Below are 17,937 nucleotides of genomic sequence, written 5' to 3'. Positions count from 1 at the left end.
ATTCCACTGAATTTTTTTTTATAATTGAATAATGTATTACATAAAATAAATAATATATCAAATAATAATGATGTAAAAAAATTGCTATTTGACAACACTTCTGAGAAAAACAATGACATAGTAGACTATCACTGACTCGGTTGTTTTGGTTAATTTGTAGAATCTAAAGAAGTATTATATAAAAAATAATAGCAAAATTATATTTACTGGTCAATGCCTACAAGTAGACAACAAACTTTTTTCCTTATAGCAACAAATCATCAAATGAGAAGCAAGCTCAAATATAAGCGATAAGTAAATAAAACTAAGCAAAAAAAATAATTAAACCAATAAAATAAACATACATCCTATTAACTTTCATATTTCTCAATGTATTTAGTTATCTTATCATGCATTTTCAGGACAAGTCTTGATCTCACCTTTCCTGCGTGGTGGAGGGTTGTCGTCTGTTCTATGGTCTTATTCGCGTCTTGTCACGTGTGCATTTCCCGGGAAAACGCATCCACGCACGGTCGACACTTGCGTAAATGACGTAGTTACGTATTTTGATTTCACGTGTTTTTGTCGTTTCATCACGTGTCGTGTCCATAGACTGTAAAAAAAATAGGTCGTGTCCCACAACTACTTCAGAATTTATTTGAGTTAAGATGGGGGAAGGGTGTGGATTATGTCAAGGATCTAAATTAAACTTTAATGTGTACTTTAACAGCATTATCTTCTTTTTATTTCTTTAATAAATTAATGGTATTTTACATTAAAGGGCGAAGAAGCTGCTAGACCTTGTAAAAGTGCTTTAAAAACGCATAGCCACAACAGATTGTCGTCTTTTGAGCAGCACTTCTGATTAAGCTACACGTTATATACCTGTCAGTCTGTTAGTTCATCTCTCTGTCACTGCAGTCAGTCCCAGTGGGGAAGGGCGCGCGCGCGATCAGAGTCAGTGCTGTGGGGGAAGGGCGCCCGCGCGATCAGCGCTGTGGGGGAAGGGCGGCTGATCTCAACATGAGCAGATCTCAGTCAGACTGGCAGTCAGAGGCAGAGCTAGGGCTAGGGTAGGGTTAGGGTTAGGGTTAGGGTTGGATATCCAATGGCTTTTAAAATCAAGTAAGAGCAAAATAAACCTGTAAACAAACATGTAAATGTGTCAGCTTGATTCATGATCATTTTAAACATTTTATTTTCTTTTGTATGACTATACTGCTCTGTCTCTCCCCCTCCCTCCCTCTCTCTCTCTCTCTCTCTCTCTCTCTCTCTCTCTCTCTCTCTCTCTCTCTCTCTCTCTCTCTCTCTCTATATATATATATATATATATATATACAAGGGCGTAGATTTGGTTTGAACATTGGCGGGGTTTTTTTTCATGGTATAAATATTGTGTGGGGGGGGGGGGGGGGGTTGTAGGGGTTATCTCCCCCACAAACTACGCCCCTGTATATATATATATATATATATATATATATATATATAGAGAGAGAGAGAGAGAGAGAGAGAGAGAGAGAGAGAGAGAGAGAAAGAGAATGTTTGCTGTAACTCCACTCCTCTAGTATAGTTCTTATCAGTCGCTTTAGTACATTTCTTGAACCTTAAGATTTGCAAACCAGTAAGTGCATTTCTCAAAACAATTTGTACAAACAACAAAACACAATAGATTACCATCAAAAGCCTGTAACTTGCTCAAAATACTAGTACTAAATCAATTAACATATCAGTGTCATCAGAATGACAAGTCCTTGTGTGTCATTGTTTGCAAACAAGAATGTCAAAATGCTTAGTCAGGTTGTCAATATACTCTATCAATATTTTCAGAAATAAACTATGATTTTGATGACAATGATTGAAAATGCATAAGACTGCACTTAATATCTGTATGACACACATGTACGCATTACTCTAGATGAGACTGGACAGGATTCACAGATACACTGTTGGTCTGTCAAAAAATGACTGTACAATGTCATTGCGATATAAAGAAAAAGACTATGTCACACATATACTGTATGTACGTGTGTGTGTTTTACATTATGTCTCTATCAAGTATATTTACTGTATAATGTAAATTGCAAGTAGACTGCTGTAATATAGCATTACAGTAAGTCTACAGTTTATGGTATACAGTACAGTATGTGAACACTGTCTGATTACACACCTGTTTTGTCTACAAACGCTTGAATGATTGAGGACATACACGGTTGTTTTCCAAACATTCGGCTGCACCATTCGACCGCCTCTGCCATAAGGTTATGACTGAGAACATTATCTACAATAGTGGCCCTTATTTCTTCAGAAACACACAATCTTGGCCTGTTCTACCTCTTCCTCTGTTTTACCTCTGTACCCTTCCACCACACATACTTACTCCTCTTCTTCTTCTTCTTCTTCTCGGCTGTTCTTCGGTTGTTCTTCCATTCTCAGAGTGTGTAACGTGTTGTGCTCTGTCTATTATGCTTCCCAAATGAGATGCACTCTGAGCTATTATAGAGAACTGGATGATCATTGATTGATCTAATGCTTTACATTCCCCTTCATTAGTGAAATTCAGAATTCACCTCTGCAATTCAACAAAATGTAAATGTAAATTCAGGACAAAAAAAATCTAATAGAATTGCATAGAAAATGTATTGACAGTTTATGACAACTATTTCATCCATTCTGCATTAATGACTTATGGAACTAATGCCTGTATGTTTTGAGGGGTAAGACTATTCAACAGAGAACCAGTATAATACATTTTGATCAACATGACATAAGAAATTAATAATGTAAGAAACAGCAGACACTAGCCTACATCAATTGCATGAATGTAACAAAGCATTTGCAATTTGTTCAAATGAATGATTGATTTTTATGATGTGCACAAGTGACTAGATAATGTGGAGGTTGAACAATAATTTTTGTTGTGATCTGAGAAATGCACCAAAGTGACTGAGAAAAACTGTAAAATAATATGATATAATTAGAATGTTTGCTGTGCTCTCCTCTATATAATATACTATAATATAAAGATGATGTTTGATGTAACTGCTCTCCTATATATAAAATATATATAAAGAGAATGTTTGCTGTTCCTGGTTTCCTCTATATAATATAGGCTAAAGAGAATGTGTTGCTCTGTGTGTGTGACTGTGTTCTCCTGCTCGTGCGGTGGGTGGGGGAGGGGCGGCGGCCGCTCAGGGACATCGCGGATGAAAGAGAACGGCAGAACGCAAAGTAGGAGAAAACACTTAAAACAAATAAACTCATTCATAAAAGCAAGCGATTTAGCACGTTTTCATTTTGTGGCTTGTGTATTTTTATTAAACAAACTCAGATGAATAAATCATCACACTCATATTGACAGATTTAAGCAGTTGTCCCGCTTTTGGAAGGAAATATGTACTTTTTAAATTCACATGACTTAATCTGTATGTCCCTTCCCCGCTTCAAACTCGTTCCTACATGATTAATAAACTCCTATGTTACTGTTCGTGCTGTAGTCACGGTGACGCGGGGAAGCGCGATCTTCACACACACACACACACAGAGCAGAGACTGATGCGAGAGCAAAACGCGAGGATTAAAAGTAAAAAAAAAACATGCTCATATAAGTCATGAGAGGTCCTGCTGCTCAGGGCAATTGAGTCTATTTTTATTTAAATACTAATTATTGGGAATTTTTCTATAATTTAATGTGGATTATCTGTCAATTCAGATCATAATCATGATCGTTTTTGCCTCCGCCATGTTTGTTGATGACGTGTTGGCCTCTGATTGGTCAGATCATCAAGTCCCGCTTTTGTAGTGCTCTGATTGGTCAGAATCCCCGAAGTGTGTATCTTTTCCGGAAGTGCAGTACTCCTAGAGGGCGCTGTGTTATACACACTTTAGTGGGGGGGCATACACACTTCACATACACAAATCACTTAAAAGTGATTTTTTGGGACAAGTGAGATTTTAAGTCTGGACACCATTTTAGAGTATGCTGAATGCCATTATATAGTCAAACAAATGAGGACATACAAAATGTCCTAAATTTTTTAGGTGGTCCTCAGTTTACTGGTGTGTATCCTGGTGAATGTACCCAAAAGGGACATAAGCACACACACACACACACACACACACACACACACACACACACACACACACACACACACACACACACACACACACACACACACACACACACACACACACACACACACACACACACACACACAGCATTCCAGCATTGCAATCTTGACATCGCAGCATGTTCATTATAGCCTTAATAAAATATAATAATAAAATAGTCAACCTTACATATAAAAATTTCACTGCTCTGTTTAAATAGTCAGTTGTACAGTTTGTGCCGTTCATAGTAAGCACCGCTCCACTGTGATGTTTCCAAGCACATTTTTGCGCATTTGAAGAGGATAATTTTTCTATATTGGAACGTGAGTGTACAAAGTGTACAAAGTACAAAGCCTATAATAAAGAATAGTTTAGCATCCAAAAATGTTAATAATATATATATTATTATTATATATATAATAATATATATGTTAAAAATAGGGGGGGAAAAGAATTTACATAATATATATATATATATATAATTTTTTTTTATATATATATATATATATATATTTATATATATATATAATTAAAGCTGCAAGCAGCGATGGAGGGCCCAAGCCGGTGGCAGTTAAGCTCCATCCACAAAAAAATTGAGTTCAAGTCCCGGGTCACGTTTTTTTTGTTTTTTTGTTTTTTCATACTTTTGGGATTTTGACGACAGGTCCCGGGGTCATCGTTTTTTTTTTTTTTTGTTTTTTTCATACTTTCCTATCATGGTTAAAAGGCAAAATATATTCTTTAAACTGATGGCAGTTAAGCTCCATCCACAAAAAAATTGAGTTCAAGTCCCAGGTCATGTTTTTTTTTTTTCTCATACTTTTGGGATTTTGACGACAGGTCCCGGGTTATCGTTTTTTTTTTTTTTTTTTTTTTTCCATACTTTCCTATCATTGTTAAAAGGCAAAAGATATTCTTTAAACTGATGGCAGTTAAGCTCCATCCACAAAAAAAATTAGTTCAAGTCCCGGGTCATGTTTTTTTTTGTTTTTTTCTCATACTTTTGGGATTTTGACGACAGGTCCCGGGTCATCGTTTTTTTTTTTTTTTCATACTTTCCTATCATGGTTAAAAGGCAAAATATATTCTTTAAACTGATGGCAGTTAAGCTCCATCCACAAAAAAATTTAGTTCAAGTCCCGGGTCATTTTTTGTTTTTTTGTTTTTTCGTTTTTCATACTTTTGGGATTTTGACGACAGGTCCCGGGTCATCGTTTTTTTTTGTTTTTTTGTTTTTCATACTTTCCTATCATTGTTAAAAGGCAAAAGATATTCTTTAAACTGATGGCAGTTAAGCTCCATCCACAAAGAAATTGAGTTCAAGTCCCGGGTCATGTTTTTTTTTGTTTTTTTGTTTTTTCATACTTTTGGGATTTTGACGACAAGTCCCGGGTCATCGTTTTTTTTTTTTTTTTCATACTTTCCTATCATGGTTAAAAGGCAAAATATATTCTTTAAACTGATGGCAGTTAAGCTCCATCCAAAAAAATTTAGTTCAAGTCCCGGGTCATGTTTTTTTTTGTTTTTTTGTTTTTTCATACTTTTGGGATTTTGACGACAAGTCCCGTGTCATCGTTTTTTTTGTTTTTTTCATACTTTCCTATCATGGTTAAAAGGCAAAATATATTCTTTAAACTGATGGCAGTTAAGCTCCATCCACAAAGAAATTGAGTTCAAGTCCCGGGTCATGTTTTTTTTTTGTTTTTTTGTTTTTTCATACTTTTGGGATTTTGACGACAGGTCCCGGGTCATCGTTTTTTTTTTTTTTTTTTTTTTTTTTTTTTTTTTCATACTTTCCTATCATGGTTAAAAGGCAAAATATATTCTTTAAACTGATGGCAGTTAAGCTCCATCCACAAAAAAATTGAGTTCAAGTCCCGGGTCATGTTTTTTTTTTTCATACTTTTGGGATTTTGACGACAGGTCCCGGGTCATCGTTTTTTTTTTTTTTTTTTTTTTTTCATACTTTCCTATCATGGTTAAAAGGCAAAATATATTCTTTAAACTGATGGCAGTTAAGCTCCATCCACAAAAAAATTGAGTTCAAGTCCCGGGTCATGTTTTGTTTTTTTGTTTTTTCATACTTTTGGGATTTTGACGACAGGTCCCGGGTCATCGTTTTTTTTTTTTCTTCATACTGTCCTATCATGGTTAAAAGGCAAAATATATTCTTTAAACTGATGGCAGTTAAGTTCCATCCACAAAGAATTTGAGTTCAAGTCCCGGGTCATGTTTTTTTTTGTTTGTTTTTTCATACTTTTGGGATTTTGACGACAGGTCCCGGGTCATGGTTTTTTTTTTTTTTTTTTTTTGTCATACTTTCCTATCATGGTTAAAAGGCAAAAGATATTTTTTAAACTGATGGCAGTTAAGCTCCATCCACAAAATAAATTGAGTTCAAGTCCCGGGTCATGTTTTTTTTTTTTCGCATACTTTTGGGATTTTGACGACAGGTCCCGGGTCATCGTTTTTTTTTTTTTTTTTTTCATACTTTCCTATCATGGTTAAAAGGCAAAAGATATTCTTTAAACTGATGGCAGTTAAGCTCCATCCACAAAGAAATTGAGTTCAAGTCCCGGGTCATGGTTTTTTTTTTTTATACTTTTGGGATTTTGACGACAGGTCCCGGGTCATCGGTTTTTTATTTTTATTTTTTTTCATACTTTCCTATCATTGTTAAAAGGCAAAATATATTCTTTAAACTGATGGCAGTTAAGCTCCATCCACAAAAAAATTGAGTTCAAGTCCCGGGTCATGTTTTTTTTTCTTTTTTTTTTTCTCATACTTCTGGGATTTTGACGACAGGTCCCGGGTCATCGTTTTTTTTTTTTTTTCATACTTTCCTATCATGGTTAAAAGGCAAAATATATTCTTTAAACTGATGGCAGTTAAGCTCTATCCACAAAAAAATTGAGTTCAAGTCCCGGGTCATGTTTTTTTTTCTTTTTTTTCTCATACTTTTGGGATTTTGACGACAGGTCCCGGGTCATCGTTTTTTTTTTTTTTTTTTTTTTTTTCATACTTTCCTATCATGGTTAAAAGGCAAAATATATTCTTTAAACTGATGGCAGTTAAGCTCCATCCACAAAGAAATTGAGTTCAAGTCCCGGGTCATGGTTTTTTTTTTTTTATACTTCTGGGATTTTGACGACAGGTCCCGGGTCATCGTTTTTTTTTTTTTTTCATACTTTCCTATCATGGTTAAAAAGCAAAATATATTCTTTAAACTGATGGCAGTTAAGCTCCATCCACAAAGAAATTGAGTTCAAGTCCAGGGTCATGTTTTTTTTTTTTTCATACTTTTGGGATTTTGACGACAGGTCCCGGGTCATCGTTTTTTTTTTTTCTTCATACTGTCCTATCATGGTTAAAAGGCAAAATATATTCTTTAAACTGATGGCAGTTAAGCTCCATCCACAAAGAAATTGAGTTCAAGTCCAGGGTCATGTTTTTTTTTTTTTCATACTTTTGGGATTTTGACGACAGGTCCCGGGTCATCGTTTTTTTTTTTTTTTTTTTCATACTTTCCTATCATGGTTAAAAGGCAAAAGATATTCTTTAAACTGATGGCAGTTAAGTTCCATCCACAAAGAATTTGAGTTCAAGTCCCGGGTCATGTTTTTTTTTGTTTGTTTTTTCATACTTTTGGGATTTTGACGACAGGTCCCGGGTCATCGTTTTTTTTTTTTTTTTTTTTTTTTTCATACTTTCCTATCATGGTTAAAAGGCAAAAGATATTTTTTAAACTGATGGCAGTTAAGCTCCATCCACAAAATAAATTGAGTTCAAGTCCCGGGTCATGTTTTTTTTTTTTCGCATACTTTTGGGATTTTGACGACAGGTCCCGGGTCATCGTTTTTTTTTTTTTTTTTTTCATACTTTCCTATCATGGTTAAAAGGCAAAAGATATTCTTTAAACTGATGGCAGTTAAGCTCCATCCACAAAGAAATTGAGTTCAAGTCCCGGGTCATGTTTTTTTTTCTTTTTTTTTTTCTCATACTTCTGGGATTTTGACGACAGGTCCCGGGTCATCGTTTTTTTTTTTTTTTCATACTTTCCTATCATGGTTAAAAGGCAAAATATATTCTTTAAACTGATGGCAGTTAAGCTCTATCCACAAAAAAATTGAGTTCAAGTCCCGGGTCATGTTTTTTTTTTTTTTTTTTTTTCTCATACTTCTGGGATTTTGACGACAGGTCCCCCCGGGTCATCGTTTTTTTTTTTTTTTTCATACTTTCCTATCATGGTTAAAAGGCAAAATATATTCTTTAAACTGATGGCAGTTAAGCTCTATCCACAAAAAAATTGAGTTCAAGTCCCGGGTCATGTTTTTTTTTTTTTTCATACTTTTGGGATTTTGACGACAGGTCCCGGGTCATCGTTTTTTTTTTTTTTTTCATACTTTCCTATCATGGTTAAAAGGCAAAATATATTCTTTAAACTGATGGCAGTTAAGCTCCATCCACAAAAAAATTGAGTTCAAGTCCCGGGTCATGTTTTTTTTTTTTTTCATACTTTTGGGATTTTGACGACAGGTCCCGGGTCATCGTTTTTTTTTTTTTTTTCATACTTTCCTATCATGGTTAAAAAGCAAAATATATTCTTTAAACTGATGGCAGTTAAGCTCCATCCACAAAAAAATTGAGTTCAAGTCCCGGGTCATGTTTTTTTTTCTTTTTTTTCTCATACTTTTGGGATTTTGACGACAGGTCCCGGGTCATCGTTTTTTTTTTTTTTTTTTTTTTTTTCATACTTTCCTATCATGGTTAAAAGGCAAAATATATTCTTTAAACTGATGGCAGTTAAGCTCCATCCACAAAGAAATTGAGTTCAAGTCCCGGGTCATGGTTTTTTTTTTTTTATACTTCTGGGATTTTGACGACAGGTCCCGGGTCATCGTTTTTTTTTTTTTTTCATACTTTCCTATCATGGTTAAAAAGCAAAATATATTCTTTAAACTGATGGCAGTTAAGCTCCATCCACAAAGAAATTGAGTTCAAGTCCAGGGTCATGTTTTTTTTTTTTTCATACTTTTGGGATTTTGACGACAGGTCCCGGGTCATCGTTTTTTTTTTTTCTTCATACTGTCCTATCATGGTTAAAAGGCAAAATATATTCTTTAAACTGATGGCAGTTAAGTTCCATCCACAAAGAATTTGAGTTCAAGTCCCGGGTCATGTTTTTTTTTGTTTGTTTTTTCATACTTTTGGGATTTTGACGACAGGTCCCGGGTCATCGTTTTTTTTTTTTTTTTTTTTTTTTTCATACTTTCCTATCATGGTTAAAAGGCAAAAGATATTCTTTAAACTGATGGCAGTTAAGCTCCATCCACAAAGAAATTGAGTTCAAGTCCCGGGTCATGTTTTTTTTTTTTTATACTTTTGGGATTTTGACGACAGGTCCCGGGTCATCGGTTTTTTATTTTTATTTTTTTTCATACTTTCCTATCATGGTTAAAAGGCAAAATATATTCTTTAAACTGATGGCAGTTAAGCTCCATCCACAAAAAAATTGAGTTCAAGTCCCGGGTCATGTTTTTTTTTTTTCTCATACTTCTGGGATTTTGACGACAGGTCCCGGGTCATCGTTTTTTTTTTTTTTTCATACTTTCCTATCATGGTTAAAAAGCAAAATATATTCTTTAAACTGATGGCAGTTAAGCTCCATCCACAAAGAAATTGAGTTCAAGTCCAGGGTCATGTTTTTTTTTTTTTCATACTTTTGGGATTTTGACGACAGGTCCCGGGTCATCGGTTTTTTTTTTTTTTCATACTTTCCTATCATGGTTAAAAAGCAAAATATATTCTTTAAACTGATGGCAGTTAAGCTCCATCCACAAAAAAAATTTCGTTCAAGTCCCGGGTCATGTTTTTTTTTTTTTTTTTCTCATACTTTTGGGATTTTGACGACAGGTCCCGGGTCATCGTTTTTTTTTTTTTTTTTTTTTTTTCATACTTTCCTATCATGGTTAAAAGGCAAAAGATATTCTTTAAACTGATGGCAGTTAAGCTCCATCCACAAAGAAATTGAGTTCAAGTCCCGGGTCATGTTTTTTTTTTTTTTATACTTTTGGGATTTTGACGACAGGTCCCGGGGTCATCGGTTTTTTATTAAAAAAATTTTTTCATACTTTCCTATCATTGTTAAAAGGCAAAAGATATTCTTTAAACTGATGGCAGTTAAGCTCCATCCACAAAAAAATTGAGTTCAAGTCCCGGGTCATGTTTTTTTTTTTTTTCATACTTTTGGGATTTTGACGACAGGTCCCGGGTCATCGTTTTTTTTTTTTTTTTCATACTTTCCTATCATGGTTAAAAGGCAAAATATATTCTTTAAACTGATGGCAGTTAAGCTCCATCCACAAAAAAATTGAGTTCAAGTCCCGGGTCATGTTTTTTTTTTTTTTCATACTTTTGGGATTTTGACGACAGGTCCCGGGTCATCGTTTTTTTTTTTTTTTTCATACTTTCCTATCATGGTTAAAAAGCAAAATATATTCTTTAAACTGATGGCAGTTAAGCTCCATCCACAAAAAAATTGAGTTCAAGTCCCGGGTCATGTTTTTTTTTCTTTTTTTTCTCATACTTTTGGGATTTTGACGACAGGTCCCGGGTCATCGTTTTTTTTTTTTTTTTTTTTTTTTTCATACTTTCCTATCATGGTTAAAAGGCAAAATATATTCTTTAAACTGATGGCAGTTAAGCTCCATCCACAAAGAAATTGAGTTCAAGTCCCGGGTCATGGTTTTTTTTTTTTTTTTTTTCATACTTTTGGGATTTTGACGACAGGTCCCGGGTCATCGTTTTTTTTTTTTCTTCATACTGTCCTATCATGGTTAAAAGGCAAAATATATTCTTTAAACTGATGGCAGTTAAGTTCCATCCACAAAGAATTTGAGTTCAAGTCCCGGGTCATGTTTTTTTTTTTTTTTTTTTTCATACTTTTGGGATTTTGACGACAGGTCCCGGGTCATCGTTTTTTTTTTTTTTTTTTTTTTTTTCATACTTTCCTATCATGGTTAAAAGGCAAAAGATATTCTTTAAACTGATGGCAGTTAAGCTCCATCCACAAAGAAATTGAGTTCAAGTCCCGGGTCATGTTTTTTTTTTTTTATACTTTTGGGATTTTGACGACAGGTCCCGGGTCATCGGTTTTTTATTTTTATTTTTTTTCATACTTTCCTATCATGGTTAAAAGGCAAAATATATTCTTTAAACTGATGGCAGTTAAGCTCCATCCACAAAAAAATTGAGTTCAAGTCCCGGGTCATGTTTTTTTTTTTCCTCATACTTCTGGGATTTTGACGACAGGTCCCGGGTCATCGTTTTTTTTTTTTTTTCATACTTTCCTATCATGGTTAAAAAGCAAAATATATTCTTTAAACTGATGGCAGTTAAGCTCCATCCACAAAGAAATTGAGTTCAAGTCCAGGGTCATGTTTTTTTTTTTTTCATACTTTTGGGATTTTGACGACAGGTCCCGGGTCATCGTTTTTTTTTTTTTTTCATACTTTCCTATCATGGTTAAAAGGCAAAATATATTCTTTAAACTGATGGCAGTTAAGCCCCATCCACAAAAAAATTTAGTTCAAGTCCCGGGTCATGTTTTTTTTTTTTCTCATACTTTTGGGATTTTGACGACAGGTCCCGGGTCATCGTTTTTTTTTTTTTTTCATACTTTCCTATCATGGTTAAAAAGCAAAATATATTCTTTAAACTGATGGCAGTTAAGCTCCATCCACAAAAAAAATTTCGTTCAAGTCCCGGGTCATGTTTTTTTTTTTTTTTTCTCATACTTTTGGGATTTTGACGACAGGTCCCGGGTCATCGTTTTTTTTTTTTTTTTTTTTTTCATACTTTCCTATCATGGTTAAAAGGCAAAAGATATTCTTTAAACTGATGGCAGTTAAGCTCCATCCACAAAGAAATTGAGTTCAAGTCCCGGGTCATGTTTTTTTTTTTTTTATACTTTTGGGATTTTGACGACAGGTCCCGGGGTCATCGGTTTTTTATTAAAAAATTTTTTTCATACTTTCCTATCATTGTTAAAAGGCAAAAGATATTCTTTAAACTGATGGCAGTTAAGCTCCATCCACAAAGAAATTGAGTTCAAGTCCCGGGTCATGTTTTTTTTTTTTTTATACTTTTGGGATTTTGACGACAGGTCCCGGGGTCATCGGTTTTTTATTAAAAAATTTTTTTCATACTTTCCTATCATTGTTAAAAGGCAAAAGATATTCTTTAAACTGATGGCAGTTAAGCTCCATCCACAAAAAAATTGAGTTCAAGTCCCGGGTCATGTTTTTTTTTTTTTTCATACTTTTGGGATTTTGACGACAGGTCCCGGGTCATCGTTTTTTTTTTTTTTTTCATACTTTCCTATCATGGTTAAAAGGCAAAATATATTCTTTAAACTGATGGCAGTTAAGCTCCATCCACAAAAAAATTGAGTTCAAGTCCCGGGTCATGTTTTTTTTTTTTTTCATACTTTTGGGATTTTGACGACAGGTCCCGGGTCATCGTTTTTTTTTTTTTTTTCATACTTTCCTATCATGGTTAAAAAGCAAAATATATTCTTTAAACTGATGGCAGTTAAGCTCCATCCACAAAAAAATTGAGTTCAAGTCCCGGGTCATGTTTTTTTTTCTTTTTTTTCTCATACTTTTGGGATTTTGACGACAGGTCCCGGGTCATCGTTTTTTTTTTTTTTTTTTTTTTTTTCATACTTTCCTATCATGGTTAAAAGGCAAAATATATTCTTTAAACTGATGGCAGTTAAGCTCCATCCACAAAGAAATTGAGTTCAAGTCCCGGGTCATGGTTTTTTTTTTTTTTTTTTTCATACTTTTGGGATTTTGACGACAGGTCCCGGGTCATCGTTTTTTTTTTTTCTTCATACTGTCCTATCATGGTTAAAAGGCAAAATATATTCTTTAAACTGATGGCAGTTAAGTTCCATCCACAAAGAATTTGAGTTCAAGTCCCGGGTCATGTTTTTTTTTTTTTTGTTTTTTCATACTTTTGGGATTTTGACGACAGGTCCCGGGTCATCGTTTTTTTTTTTTTTTTTTTTTTTTTCATACTTTCCTATCATGGTTAAAAGGCAAAAGATATTCTTTAAACTGATGGCAGTTAAGCTCCATCCACAAAGAAATTGAGTTCAAGTCCCGGGTCATGTTTTTTTTTTTTTATACTTTTGGGATTTTGACGACAGGTCCCGGGTCATCGGTTTTTTATTTTTATTTTTTTTCATACTTTCCTATCATGGTTAAAAGGCAAAATATATTCTTTAAACTGATGGCAGTTAAGCTCCATCCACAAAAAAATTGAGTTCAAGTCCCGGGTCATGTTTTTTTTTTTCCTCATACTTCTGGGATTTTGACGACAGGTCCCGGGTCATCGTTTTTTTTTTTTTTTCATACTTTCCTATCATGGTTAAAAAGCAAAATATATTCTTTAAACTGATGGCAGTTAAGCTCCATCCACAAAGAAATTGAGTTCAAGTCCAGGGTCATGTTTTTTTTTTTTTCATACTTTTGGGATTTTGACGACAGGTCCCGGGTCATCGTTTTTTTTTTTTTTTCATACTTTCCTATCATGGTTAAAAGGCAAAATATATTCTTTAAACTGATGGCAGTTAAGCCCCATCCACAAAAAATTTTAGTTCAAGTCCCGGGTCATGTTTTTTTTTTTTCTCATACTTTTGGGATTTTGACGACAGGTCCCGGGTCATCGTTTTTTTTTTTTTTTCATACTTTCCTATCATGGTTAAAAAGCAAAATATATTCTTTAAACTGATGGCAGTTAAGCTCCATCCACAAAAAAAATTTCGTTCAAGTCCCGGGTCATGTTTTTTTTTTTTTTTTCTCATACTTTTGGGATTTTGACGACAGGTCCCGGGTCATCGTTTTTTTTTTTTTTTTTTTTTTCATACTTTCCTATCATGGTTAAAAGGCAAAAGATATTCTTTAAACTGATGGCAGTTAAGCTCCATCCACAAAGAAATTGAGTTCAAGTCCCGGGTCATGTTTTTTTTTTTTTTATACTTTTGGGATTTTGACGACAGGTCCCGGGGTCATCGGTTTTTTATTAAAAATTTTTTTTCATACTTTCCTATCATTGTTAAAAGGCAAAAGATATTCTTTAAACTGATGGCAGTTAAGCTCCATCCACAAAGAAATTGAGTTCAAGTCCCGGGTCATGTTTTTTTTTTGTTTTTTTGTTTTTTCATACTTTCCTATCATGGTTAAAAGGCAAAATATATTCTTTAAACTGATGGCAGTTAAGCTCCATCCACAAAAAAATTGAGTTCAAGTCCCGGGTCATGTTTTTTTTTTTTTCATACTTTTGGGATTTTGACGACAGGTCCCGGGTCATCGTTTTTTTTTCTTCTTCATACTGTCCTATCATGGTTAAAAGGCAAAATATATTCTTTAAACTGATGGCAGTTAAGCTCCATCCACAAAAAAATTGAGTTCAAGTCCCGGGTCATGTTTTTTTTTGTTTTTTTCATACTTTTGGGATTTTGACGACAGGTCCCGGGTCATCGTTTTTTTTTTTTTTTTCATACTTTCCTATCATGGTTAAAAGGCAAAATATATTCTTTAAACTGATGGCAGTTAAGCTCCATCCACAAAAAAATTGAGTTCAAGTCCCGGGTCATGTTTTTTTTTTTTTTCATACTTTTGGGATTTTGACGACAGGTCCCGGGTCATCGTTTTTTTTTTTTTTTCATACTTTCCTATCATGGTTAAAAAGCAAAATATATTCTTTAAACTGATGGCAGTTAAGCTCCATCCACAAAAAAATTGAGTTCAAGTCCCGGGTCATGTTTTTTTTTTTTCATACTTTTGGGATTTTGACGACAGGTCCCGGGTCATTGTTTTTTTTTTTTTTTTTTTTTTTTCATACTTTCCTATCATGGTTAAAAGGCAAAATATATTCTTTAAACTGATGGCAGTTAAGCTCCATCCACAAAAAAATTGAGTTCAAGTCCCGGGTCATGTTTTTTTTTTTTCTCATACTTTTGGGATTTTGACGACAGGTCCCGGGTCATCGTTTTTTTTTTTTTTCATACTTTCCTATCATGGTTAAAAAGCAAAATATATTCTTTAAACTGATGGCAGTTAAGCTCCATCCACAAAAAAAATTGAGTTCAAGTCCCGGGTCATGATTTTTTTTTTTTTTTTTTCATTCTTTTGGGATTTTGACGACAGGTCCCGGGTCATCGTTTTTTATTTTATTTCATACTTTCCTATCATGGTTAAAAGGCAAAATATATTCTTTAAACTGATGGCAGTTAAGCTCCATCCACAAAAAAATTGAGTTCAAGTCCCGGGTCATGTTTTTTTTTTTTCTCATACTTTTGGGATTTTGACGACAGGTCCCGGGTCATCGTTTTTTTTTTTTTTCATACTTTCCTATCATGGTTAAAAGGCAAAATATATTCTTTAAACTGATGGCAGTTAAGCTCCATCCACAAAAAAATTGAGTTCAAGTCCCGGGTCATGTTTTTTTTTTTTTTCATACTTTTGGGATTTTGACGACAGGTCCCGGGTCATCGTTTTTTTTTTTTTTTCATACTTTCCTATCATGGTTAAAAAGCAAAATATATTCTTTAAACTGATGGCAGTTAAGCTCCATCCACAAAAAAATTGAGTTCAAGTCCCGGGTCATGTTTTTTTTTCTTTTTTTTCTCATACCTTTGGGATTTTGACGACAGGTCCCGGGTCATCGTTTTTTTTTTTTGTTTGTTTTTTTTTCATACTTTCCTATCATGGTTAAAAGGCAAAATATATTCTTTAAACTGATGGCAGTTAAGCTCCATCCACAAAGAAATTGAGTTCAAGTCCCGGGTCATGTTTTTTTTTTTTTTTTTTTTCATACTTTTGGGATTTTGACGACAGGTCCCGGGTCATCGTTTTTTTTTTTTTTCATACTTTCCTATCATGGTTAAAAGGCAAAATATATTCTTTAAACTGATGGCAGTTAAGCTCCATCCACAAAAAAATTGAGTTCAAGTCCCGGGTCATGTTTTTTTTTTTTTTCATACTTTTGGGATTTTGACGACAGGTCCCGGGTCATCGTTTTTTTTTTTTTTTCATACTTTCCTATCATGGTTAAAAAGCAAAATATATTCTTTAAACTGATGGCAGTTAAGCTCCATCCACAAAAAAATTGAGTTCAAGTCCCGGGTCATGTTTTTTTTTCTTTTTTTTCTCATACCTTTGGGATTTTGACGACAGGTCCCGGGTCATCGTTTTTTTTTTTTGTTTTTTTTTTTTTCATACTTTCCTATCATGGTTAAAAGGCAAAATATATTCTTTAAACTGATGGCAGTTAAGCTCCATCCACAAAGAAATTGAGTTCAAGTCCCGGGTCATGTTTTTTTTTTTTTTTTTTTTCATACTTTTGGGATTTTGACGACAGGTCCCGGGTCATCGTTTTTTTTTTTTCTTCATACTGTCCTATCATGGTTAAAAGGCAAAATATATTCTTTAAACTGATGGCAGTTAAGTTCCATCCACAAAGAATTTGAGTTCAAGTCCCGGGTCATGTTTTTTTTTGTTTGTTTTTTCATACTTTTGGGATTTTGACGACAGGTCCCGGGTCATCGTTTTTTTTTTTTTTTTTTTTTTTTGTCATACTTTCCTATCATGGTTAAAAGGCAAAATATATTTTTTAAACTGATGGCAGTTAAGCTCCATCCACAAAATAAATTGAGTTCAAGTCCCGGGTCATGTTTTTTTTTTTTCGCATACTTTTGGGATTTTGACGACAGGTCCCGGGTCATCGGTTTTTTATTTTTATTTTTTTTCATACTTTCCTATCATTGTTAAAAGGCAAAAGATATTCTTTAAACTGATGGCAGTTAAGCTCCATCCACAAAAAAATTGAGTTCAAGTCCCGGGTCATGTTTTTTTTTTTTTTCATACTTTTGGGATTTTGACGACAGGTCCCGGGTCATCGTTTTTTTTTTTTTTTTCATACTTTCCTATCATGGTTAAAAGGCAAAATATATTCTTTAAACTGATGGCAGTTAAGCTCCATCCACAAAAAAATTGAGTTCAAGTCCCGGGTCATGTTTTTTTTTCTTTTTTTTCTCATACTTTTGGGATTTTGACGACAGGTCCCGGGTCATCGTTTTTTTTTTTTTTTTCATACTTTCCTATCATGGTTAAAAAGCAAAATATATTCTTTAAACTGATGGCAGTTAAGCTCCATCCACAAAAAAATTGAGTTCAAGTCCCGGGTCATGTTTTTTTTTTCTTTTTTTTCTCATACTTTTGGGATTTTGACGACAGGTCCCGGGTCATCGTTTTTTTTTTTTTTTTTTTTTTTTTCATACTTTCCTATCATGGTTAAAAGGCAAAATATATTCTTTAAACTGATGGCAGTTAAGCTCCATCCACAAAGAAATTGAGTTCAAGTCCCGGGTCATGGTTTTTTTTTTTTTTTTTTTCATACTTTTGGGATTTTGACGACAGGTCCCGGGTCATCGTTTTTTTTTTTTCTTCATACTGTCCTATCATGGTTAAAAGGCAAAATATATTCTTTAAACTGATGGCAGTTAAGTTCCATCCACAAAGAATTTGAGTTCAAGTCCCGGGTCATGTTTTTTTTTTTTTTTTTTTTTTTTCATACTTTCCTATCATGGTTAAAAGGCAAAAGATATTTTTTAAACTGATGGCAGTTAAGCTCCATCCACAAAATAAATTGAGTTCAAGTCCCGGGTCATGTTTTTTTTTTTTCGCATACTTTTGGGATTTTGACGACAGGTCCCGGGTCATCGTTTTTTTTTTTTTTTTTTTCATACTTTCCTATCATGGTTAAAAGGCAAAAGATATTCTT

This window comes from Phoxinus phoxinus (genome assembly GCF_949152265.1).
Source record: "Phoxinus phoxinus genome assembly, chromosome: 13".
NCBI lineage: Eukaryota > Metazoa > Chordata > Actinopteri > Cypriniformes > Leuciscidae > Phoxinus > Phoxinus phoxinus.
The sequence above is the reverse complement of the archived record's forward strand: the minus strand, read 5'-3'. Positions refer to the sequence as shown.